We start from the raw sequence: 10,363 nt of genomic DNA on the forward strand, positions 1-10,363 counted from the left end.
CCCCCCCATTGTAATTAATGCCCCCCCAGACCATCACTCGCCTCACAGCAGGCATCAGCACTGCTCAGGGGCTCAGGGCGGGCGGTAACAGGCAGGCAGTGCGGCGCTCACTCACTCACTGTATGTCACACGCCTGCGCCGCCTAGTGGGAGGAGCAGGCGCGTGACGTCAGTAAGTGCCGCCCGCACTGTCTGAAGAGTGAGAGGACTCGGCTCTCGGGCACAGGTCAGGCGAGATGTCAGAGGGAGGCAGGGCCGGTGCGAGGATTTTTGCCGCCCTAGGCAAGATAAAAATTGCCGCCCCCCCCCTTATCAGACATCACATATGTTCCACCCCTTTCTCAGCTTTTAAATTAAAATAACTGCTATGCTTCCCTTACGGTTAATCCAGCTTCTTGTAGCTGTCTTTTTGCGGAATGGAATTGCGGACTCATACATTTCTATGGGGCCGCAATTCCGATCCTGAAAAAAAATAGAACATGTCCTATTCTTGTCCACAATAGCGGACAAGAATAGGCATATTCTCTTAGTGCCGGCAATGTGCGGTCCGCAAAATGCGGAACGCACATTGCCGCTGTCTGTGTTTTGTGGATCCGCAAAACACATACGGACGTGTGAATGGACCCTAAATGTGAGGTAAATTAGTTTCCAATGTAGTATTAATAACTAAACAATTACATAATAAACATATTACATTGTCTACTTACCACCAGGACAATAAGATGATCTGGTCTCTGGCTGCAGTCTGGCTCTGGGGACTCCCTTGTCACTCTCTTCTACCCCCCCCCCCCTTGTCACTCATTAACATTTTCCCCCCCTTGTCACTCATTTCCATTCCCCCCCCTTGTCACTCATTTCCATCCCCCCCCTTGTCACTCATTTCCATCCCCCCCCCTTGTCATTCATTTCCATCCCCCCCCCTTGTCACTCATTTCCACCCCCCCCCCTTGTCACTCATTTCCATCCCCCCCCTTGTCACTCATTTCCATCCCCCCCCTTGTCATTCATTTCCATTCCCCCCCCTTGTCATTAATTTCCATTCCCCCCCCCCTTGTCACTCATTTCCATCCCCCCCCTTGTCACTCATTTCCATTCCCCCCCCTGTCACTAATTTCCATTCTCCCCCCCCCCCTGTCACTAATTTCCATTCTCCCCCCCCCCCTGTCACTAATTTCTATTCTCCCCCCCCCTGTCACTAATTTCCATTCTCCCCCCCTGTCACTAATTTCCATTCTCCCCCCCCCCCCTGTCACTAATTTCCATTCTCCCCCCCCCCCTGTCACTAATTTCCATTCTCCCCCCCCCCCCTGTCACTAATTTCCATTCTCCCCCCCCCCGTAACTAATTTCCATTCTCCCCCCCCCCCTGTCACTCATTTCCATTCTATTGTCACCTCTAGTGTAGCGTGGCCGAGCTCTGTTCGGTCCGCGGTACAGGAGCATTTGTTTCCTGTACCCGGCCGGACTGAAAGGAAGTGCACACTAAGTGAGCACTTCCTGTCAGTCCGGCCGGGTACAGGAAACAGAAGCTCCAGTACCGCGGACCGAACAGAGCTCGGCCACGCTACATTAACATGAGCACAGAGCAGAGACAGCAGGCAGGAGATTCTTTAGAGGAGCGGCAAGCGCTTAGCCGCTCAGGAGGCGCAGCATGACGGACGCCGCCGGCCGGCAATTATATATAACCAATTTTTATTTTTTATTTTTTTACACCACACAGGGCGCCCCTGCCGGCGCCCCCCTTCTGACAGCGCCCCGGGCGGCCGCCCGGGCCGCCCGCCCCTAGAAACGGCCCTGGCCCCACCTATCTAATAGGTGACCTTGATTAAGGTGATACATATAGTTGTGTGTGCACCTCCTCCCACCGATTGCTGCTGCATATGGAGGTAACTAGGAGCAACACACTATATGTGTGGGGTCTGCGCTCCTGAACATAAATGCATAACGGCATAGGCAGGTTTAGCGTAGGATCCGCCTGAACTGAAACCAACTTGTTGCTTGGTAGGTGGGCTTAGATGTGTTTTGATTAAAATGTATTGACCAAGTGTCTCAGATTTTATCAAGAGAATGAGGGCTTAGTCCATATGTTATGCTTGCATCTATTATTATAGTGCATTATTTTCTGTGACTGTATAAATGTAGCCATGTACATCCGCAACATTCATTATCATATCGTGTACAGGATGTTTTATATATTTTTTTCCATGATTTGAAAGCTCTCAACCCCCATCCATGCCAATGCCCCATATCGGTTATCTGAGAGTTTGTGGCCTGCCCAGAAACTAAATCTTGGTCAACCATTTATTTTAGCATTTTATGACACTCTGCTCTTGTTCACACATTTTGGGTGCCTTTTGTTCTGTGCCAATCAGCATATGTAAGAGATACAGGATCCTAAAAGGCCTTTATCTGTGAGAATCATAGTAAGACAAAAGGAGCTAGATACATACTAATGAGTACAGTCATCTACCTGTATCTATCTGATTGTACAAATAAATCCCTCATAATCTATACAATATAATGCAACATAATGCATATATTATTTCCAAAACCTGTATTTCTTACATATTTCCCCACTAGAGGGCAAAAAACTCAGAGGAATGAGCTCTCTAAATACATAATATAAATAAATCCATAATGATAACTTGAGATAACATGAGCTTTTGTTGTAATGGGGTTGCACTGATATTTTAGGGGTTGTGCTGATACCTTTACTGTTGGAAGTGATAATAATTACTGAGACATACTTAACCTGACAACCATCAATATAATTTCATGTTCTGTGAAGTAAAATTTCTAGCTTCTAATATTATTCACAGACACCTCAATGTATTATTTCCTCCATCAGCCACCTTATAAGACCTCGCACCACACAAACAAGTTTTATGTTCAACACAACAAAGTGCATACTCTCTGCCCTTTAATACAATTGTGACCACCACCACCATTATGCAAGCTCACACTGTTCCTTTGAGCCTCCTTCCGGTCGTCTGCTAGTATCTTGCTTGACATCTCCATCACAGAAAACACAATTTGCAGGACAGATTTTTGCTCGCTGACACACTGGTGTTGGAGCAGTCACTATTCAGGTTGGAGCAGAAATGCAGACATTCACATACAACACATGACACCTGTGGTACAAGATAACTCTGGATCCTGGTGGTTTCAGGAATTATTACTAATTTAACCCAAATTAGGGTTTTGTACTACCAGCCAATTGCTAAGGCTGTCCATGTCACCTTTGTCTCAGCACTTCTTTCAGCTCCAATTTCTATAATAAAAACACCAGGCTACCAGGCGGGGTGATGCGTAGCAGCACAACGTGAGGACGTAGGCGTGCCGCGATCCCTCCCACCTCCTCCCCTCATGTGTTGGACCGTTCGTACCTGCTAAGCGTCGGCATTCCCCGTATTCCGCCCCCGGCCTGATGTTGGATGACGAGCCCCAGTCGAGATGGAGGGTGGCTGGAAGTTTGCGATGGTGGGACCTTTATTGGCGGTGTCGACACTGATCCGACCTGGCGGTGGGGTCTGTCTAGTGGCTGTTGAGCTCCCCTGGCTCCGTTGGCTCTGCTCTCCTTTGCTCCGGTCTGATCCAGGCCGGATGCCAAAGACGCCGCAGAGAGCGCATGCGTTCATGTGCTGGTAGCAACGTCCGGTGGCAGCTTGAGCGTTACCCGTCCTGGGGACACAGATGATCTGCGCTGGTCTGGAGTGCGTGAGTAGCCCGAGGAGTGAGGTTTACGATCCATGAACTAACTCCGCAAAGCAAGCATAATTAATCTCTGTTAACATTTGCTAACATTTGCTCACCGGCCGATGTGTGTCTGGTTTTGCTGCGGCTGGTGAACCCGGTCTGTTTGTTGTACCTGTGTCACAGACCCTGCCTGGATCACTCTGCGATGCCTGGTGGCTTGTGGGATGGACGTTTTTTGTGGAGCGGAATCAGGGCCGGACTGGCCTACCGGGAAAATTCCCGTTAGGCCAGTAGCCTTGACTGACGCATGGTCGGCTGAGGAGGCTCCTTGGCCGGTGTAGCGACTGCCACAAACACCACACACTGTAAGGACATGCAGGACGGCAGCGCCCTTACTACTGTGTCACAACTTGCACACTTCTCATTTACAAGATTCAAATCCAACGAATGCCAGGCATAGTCATCTGTATTGCCGTCTGCCTTGCCTGTGCTGTAGCAGGAGAGGGAGAGATGTGTCTGCTGGGATTCTAACCCACAACCTTCTGTATCAGAGGCAAAGCACTTACCCACACAGCTATAAGAGCTGAATAGCCACTGACTGAAAAAATATGAGACTTCTACTGTAGACTCTGTTATAGCTGTTATAGCCAGTGTACATCTATACACATGAAAGCTGCCCCAACACACCCAGCACTGCTATATCTCTATATGACAAATGCCCCAGCACACTCAGCTCCGCTATATCTCTATATGACAGCTGCCCCAGCAAATTCAGCTCTGCTATATGTCTATATATGATAGCTGCCCCAGCACACCCAGCTCTACTACATCTAAAACACATGACAGCTGCCCCAGCACACTCAGTTCTACTATATCTCTATATATGACAGCTGCCCCAGCTTTGATAGCTAGTGTACATCTATACACATGACAGCTGCTCCAACACACCCAGCACTGCTATATCTCTATATGACAGCTGCCCCAGCACACTCAGCTCTGCTATATCTCTATATGACAGCTTCCCCAGTACATTCAGCTCTGCTATATCTCTATATATGATAGCTGTCCCAGCACACCCAGCTCTGCTATATCTATATATCTCTAAGTATTACTATACAGTAGATAGATATATAGAAATTAAGCAGAGCTGAGTGTCCTGGGGCAGCTGTCATGTGTATAGATGTAGAAGAGCTGGGTGTGCTGGGGTAGCTGTCATGTGTATAGATGTAGCAGAGCTGGGTGTGCTGGGGCAGCTGCTATGTGTATAGATGTAGCAGAGGAAAGAGGCACTTAATACTGGCACATGGGGGGGGGGGAGATGGCACTATGATACTGGCTCATTGGGGGGGGGGGGAGATGGCACTATGATACTGGCACATGGGGGGTAAGGAGAGAGGCACTTGATACTGGCACTTTGGGGGGGGGAGATGGCACTATGATACTGGGACATGGGGGGGAGGAGAGAGGCACTCGATACTGGCACATGGGGGGGTTTGGCACTATGATACTGGGACATGGGGGGGTGGGTGGAAAGGAGAGAGGCACTTGATACTGGCACATTGGGAGGGGGGAGATGGCACTTGATACTGGCACATGGGGGGAAGATGGCACTATGATACTGGCACATTGGGGGGGGAGATGGCACTATGATACTGGCACATGGGGGGGTTTGGCACTATGATACTGGCACATGGGGGTCTGGGTGGGAAGTAGAGAGGCACTTGATACTGGAACATTGGGAGGGGGGGAGATGGCACTTGATACTGGCACATGGGGGGGGGGGAAGGAGAGAGGCACTTGATACTGCCACTTTTGGGGGGGGGGGGCAAGATGGCACTATGATACTGGGACATAGGGGGGAAGAGAGGCACTTGATACTGGCACATGGGGGGTTTGGCACTTGATACTGGCACATGGGGGGGGGGTTTGGCACTATGATACTGGCACATGGAGGTGGGAAGGAGAGAAGCATTTGATACTGGCACATTGGGGGGGAGATGGCACTATGATACTGGCAGTTTGGGGGGGGGGGACGAGATGGCACTATGATACTGGGACATGTGGGGGGGAGGAGAGAGGCACTTGATACTGGCATATGATGGGGGGGCATCTATGGGGACACTTACTGGCACATTATTGGGGGGAATTATGGGGGTCCTTTTTTACTGGCACATTATTGGGGGGCACTATGGTGGCATCTACTGAGGCCACAAAGAAGGGGTATTTTATATGGGGGGCTCTGTGTGGTACTAGTATTATCAGGGGGTTTATCTGTTTCTGCAGTATAATATTGGGGAGCACAGCGGCACAGTATTAGGGGTAGTAGGATGATTTGTCCAAAAGATGCGAGAATTATGGAAAAGTAGTAAACTAAGATTTTTTTTGTCAAACTGCAGAGACGAAAAATGGCTGAAAACTGGAGGTCTGATCTGAAGGTCTGAAAGGAGAAGATGAGGAAAGATAACATCTACGTCAAAGAGCCATCACTGGATGTAAGAGGTATGTGCGCTGTATTACCCTGGATGTAAGAGGTATGTGCGCTGTATTACCCTGGATGTAAGAGGTATGGGGCGCTGTATTACCCTGGATGTAAGAGGTATGGGGCGCTGTATTACCCTGGATGTAAGAGGTATGGGGCGCTGTATTACCCTGGATGTAAGAGGTATGGGGCGCTGTATTACCCTGGATGTAAGAGGTATGGGCGCTGTATTACCCTGTATTTCCAATTTTTTTCTAATGAAAATCTGAATACTTTGTTAAAAAAGGACTCTTTATTTTTTCATATTAAAAGAATATTGAGTTTGGATCACTTTGTTTCTTACACCATTCACACAATTCTTATGTACAGGATTCGTAGGATTCGAGATTCGAAAAAAATTGGATTCGTCCCACCTCTACTTTAAAGTAAAGTTCTTTGATTATTCTTAGTTCTGACCCAATTGAATGGGATAATGGCAGCCAAACGCTGTGTGGGCATGCTGAGAGTTGTAGTTTTGCAACAGCTGTAGGCATCCTGGTAGGGAAAAGCTGGTCTACGGTGATAATATGAACAATGGGCGTTCTACAAAAGAGCTATTGTGGGGCAAAGTTCATATTCGTGTTTACACACATGTTTTAAAATGAATGTTTTCCCCTTTTATAAACAAGTAAATAATGACACAATGCTGTGGGGCTGGTATGCAACTTTTTCCAGGGCTGGTTTTTATCCATAGTCCGGCCCTGAGCGGAGTCCTGGAGTTTCAGGCGGAAAGTCAGCATTGGCAATTAAAACAACTAAAACTAGGTGATATCAGCCTTCTTAACTCTGCTAGCTGATGAACTTTTGTTCTGATCTGTTTTGATTAACTATATACACTACCAGGAAATCAAAGAGAAGCAAAACCAGTATCTACTAATATTTATTAACATTTGTCCTGTTAACCCTTCTCGGTTTGCTGATATTTGTTGTTGCGTATTCATTGGCGGGGGGGAGAGATGGGCCGACTTAAAATAATTACTTGATAACATTGTGGCTACCAACCACTTTAATCCCCCTGGCTGAGGAGTCCTTTGTTCCTAACTATTTATGCTGCACCCTGGACTGCTACGCCATGTGATACAATCTGTCGCGCCATAATACTTTGGAATCTGTTCGTAGCTGTGACAATTGTTATTTGTTTTCTCCCTTAACCTTTTTTTTTTTTCCTTTTTCTTTCTTTAATAGTGTTAATGCTGTAAGCCTTATGATATAATGCCAGCAAAGGTTCCAGGTAGGAAGTCCAGCGGTGCAAGTGGAGGTAGCCCAGTCTTAAAAATGGACAAATTTCTGAAGTCGCAATACAAAACTAGGACTAACCAGAAGGGCAACAGGGAGAACAAAATAGATCAAATAGATCCATCAAATATAGAGGAAATGGGTGACGGAGAAGCGGGAAGGAGTGATAAGCACACAGTAACAGAAGAGAGGATAGATATACAGTACAGACCAAAAGTTTGGACACACCTTCTCATTCAAAGAGTTTTCTTTATTTTCATGACTATGAAGGCATCAAAACTATGAATTAACACATGTGGAATTATATACATAACAAACAAGTGTGAAACAACTGAAAATATGTCATATTCTAGGTTCTTCAAAGTAGCCACCTTTTGCTTTGATTACTGCTTTGCACACTCTTGGCATTCTCTTGATGAGCTTCAAGAGGTAGTCCCCTGAAATGGTCTTCCAACAGTCTTAAAGGAGTTCCCAGAGATGCTTAGCACTTGTTGGCCCTTTTGCCTTCACTCTGCGGTCCAGCTCACCCCAAACCATCTCGATTGGGTTCAGGTCCGGTGACTGTGGAGGCCAGGTCATCTGGCGCAGCACCCCATCACTCTCCTTCATGGTCAAATAGCCCTTACTTTCAAAGTTTTCCCAATTTTTCGGCTGACTGACTGACCTTCATTTCTTAAAGTAATGATGGCCACTCGTTTTTCTTTACTTAGCTGCTTTTTTCTTGCCATAATACCAATTCTAACAGTCTATTCAGTAGGACTATAAGCTGTGTATCCACCTGACTTCTCCTCAACGCAATTGATGGTCCCAACCCCATTTATAAGGCAAGAAATCCCACTTATTAAACCTGACAGGGCACACCTGTGAAGTGAAAACCATTTCAGGGGACTACCTCTTGAAGCTCATCAAGAGAATGCCAAGAGTGTGCAAAGCAGTAATCAAAGCAAAATGTGGCTACTTTGAAGAACCTAGAATATGACATATTTTCAGTTGTTTCACACTTGTTTGTTATGTATATAATTCCACATGTGTTAATTCATAGTTTTGATGCCTTCAGTGTGAATCTACAATTTTCATAGTCATGAAAATAAAGAAAACTCTTTGAATGAGAAGGTGTGTCCAAACTTTTGGTCTGTACTGTAGTGGATCAGAAGCTGACAGATATCCTGGACGCGGTTCAACAATCGAACCAAGCGTTGGGAGATCTATCCGCTAAAATTTCCACAGTTCAAACTGATCTTTCCTTAATTAAAGATGATGAATAAAGTAGGTGAGAAAGTTAACGACCTCCAGTTGGTTACAAAAGAGCTAAAGAGAGAGATGGATGGGATTAGGAATAGAATTGGGGTGATAGAAACTGAGAAGAACTTATTACAGGAAACAGTCACCGAAATGGAGGATAGATCTCGCAGAGCGAATATACGTCTGGTTGGGTTCTCTGAAGGGTCTGAAAAAGAAGACCCGACAGGGTTTATTCAGCAATGGTTATTAGAAGTGCTTGGAGTGGATAGACTCTCTATGGGGTTTTCCGTGGAAAGGGCTCACCGGATACCAACTAAACAGCTACCGGTAGGGAGCCCTCCAAGAGCAATCTTGGCCAAAATGATAAATGCTCGGGACAGTTATAACATTATGAAAAATAAAAGACTTTTACCTCCTCTGGAGTATAACGGTAGGGAAATAGAAATATATCCAGACTATTCGAGGGCAACACAGGCAAAGCGTCGTGAATTTAGAGAGATCAAGAAGAGAATGGCGGCAGCCAAGATCAAATACTCCCTTTTCTACCCCACAAAAATGAGAGTAATATACAAGGACCAATCTATAGGTAACGTAATAAGTAATGGTGATGGCTGGGGGGTGGACAGGGGGAGGGAAGGGCGAAGTGTAAGAGGTTAGCAAACCGTTTGGTTTGTCTGACCAAGAGGGGTTGGGGAGGGAGGATGGGGGGAGGGATGGGGTTGGAGGGGAGGGTAAAGGGAAGTTGGGTTGGGCAGATGGGGTCTCAGTGGTCGCCGCGGGTCGTTCTCTCTCCTTTCCCCCTTCTCTACCCGTCTTTTTGGCGGGCCCAGAGGGCTTTTCCATTGCACAAGAAAGTACATGAATAGAATACTGACATGGAATATACATGGAATGGCCGAAAGGACTAAGCGGGTGGTCATATTTGATGTAGTTGCGCGACATCTTCCCACGATAGCATGCCTGGTAGAAACACATCTTATAGAGGAAAACATTAATTATGCGAAAAGGAAATGGGCAAAGTATGAATACCACGCTTGCTGTTCGGCGTATTCCCGGGGCGTCAGTGTTTATGTTCATAGTGCTATAGATTACACCCCAATTGCCCAAAGAATCGATAAAGAGGATATATTTGTTCTCTTGTTATTTAGATGGTATTGAATGCATACTAGCATTTGTCTATGTTCCTCCTCCCTTCTCTATGTCTGTTATGTCGTCTTTGGCGGAATTCATTGCTTCTAGAACACGTTGCCCATTTCTCGTAACTGGGGACTTTAATGACGTTATGGACTTGGAGGGAGATAGATACTCTAAGGATTGCCCCTACAAAGCAGATAAGGTCAAACCAACACCTTTAAGAAGGATCTCCCGGGAAATGGCATTAGCAGACATCTGGCGATATCTATATGGGGGAAAAAATTATTTTCTTGTTTCAGTTGGGCGAACACTGTCATGTCCAGAATAGATTTAGCTTTAGCTAACCCTGATCTTCTAGACTGTGTAACAAAAATGAAATATGAAATACATACGATATCTGACCATTCCCCAATGGTTATCACGATAAAAATGGAGAATGCTAATAAGAAAACAAGGAATTTTAGATTAAATCCCCATTGGACTAAGCTAGTTAATGACCAAGAAAACATCATAAGGGAGATCCGGGAATTTTAATTATT

Source organism: Bufo bufo, chromosome 2 (genome assembly GCF_905171765.1).
Source record: "Bufo bufo chromosome 2, aBufBuf1.1, whole genome shotgun sequence".
In the NCBI taxonomy this organism is placed as follows: Eukaryota; Metazoa; Chordata; class Amphibia; order Anura; family Bufonidae; genus Bufo; species Bufo bufo.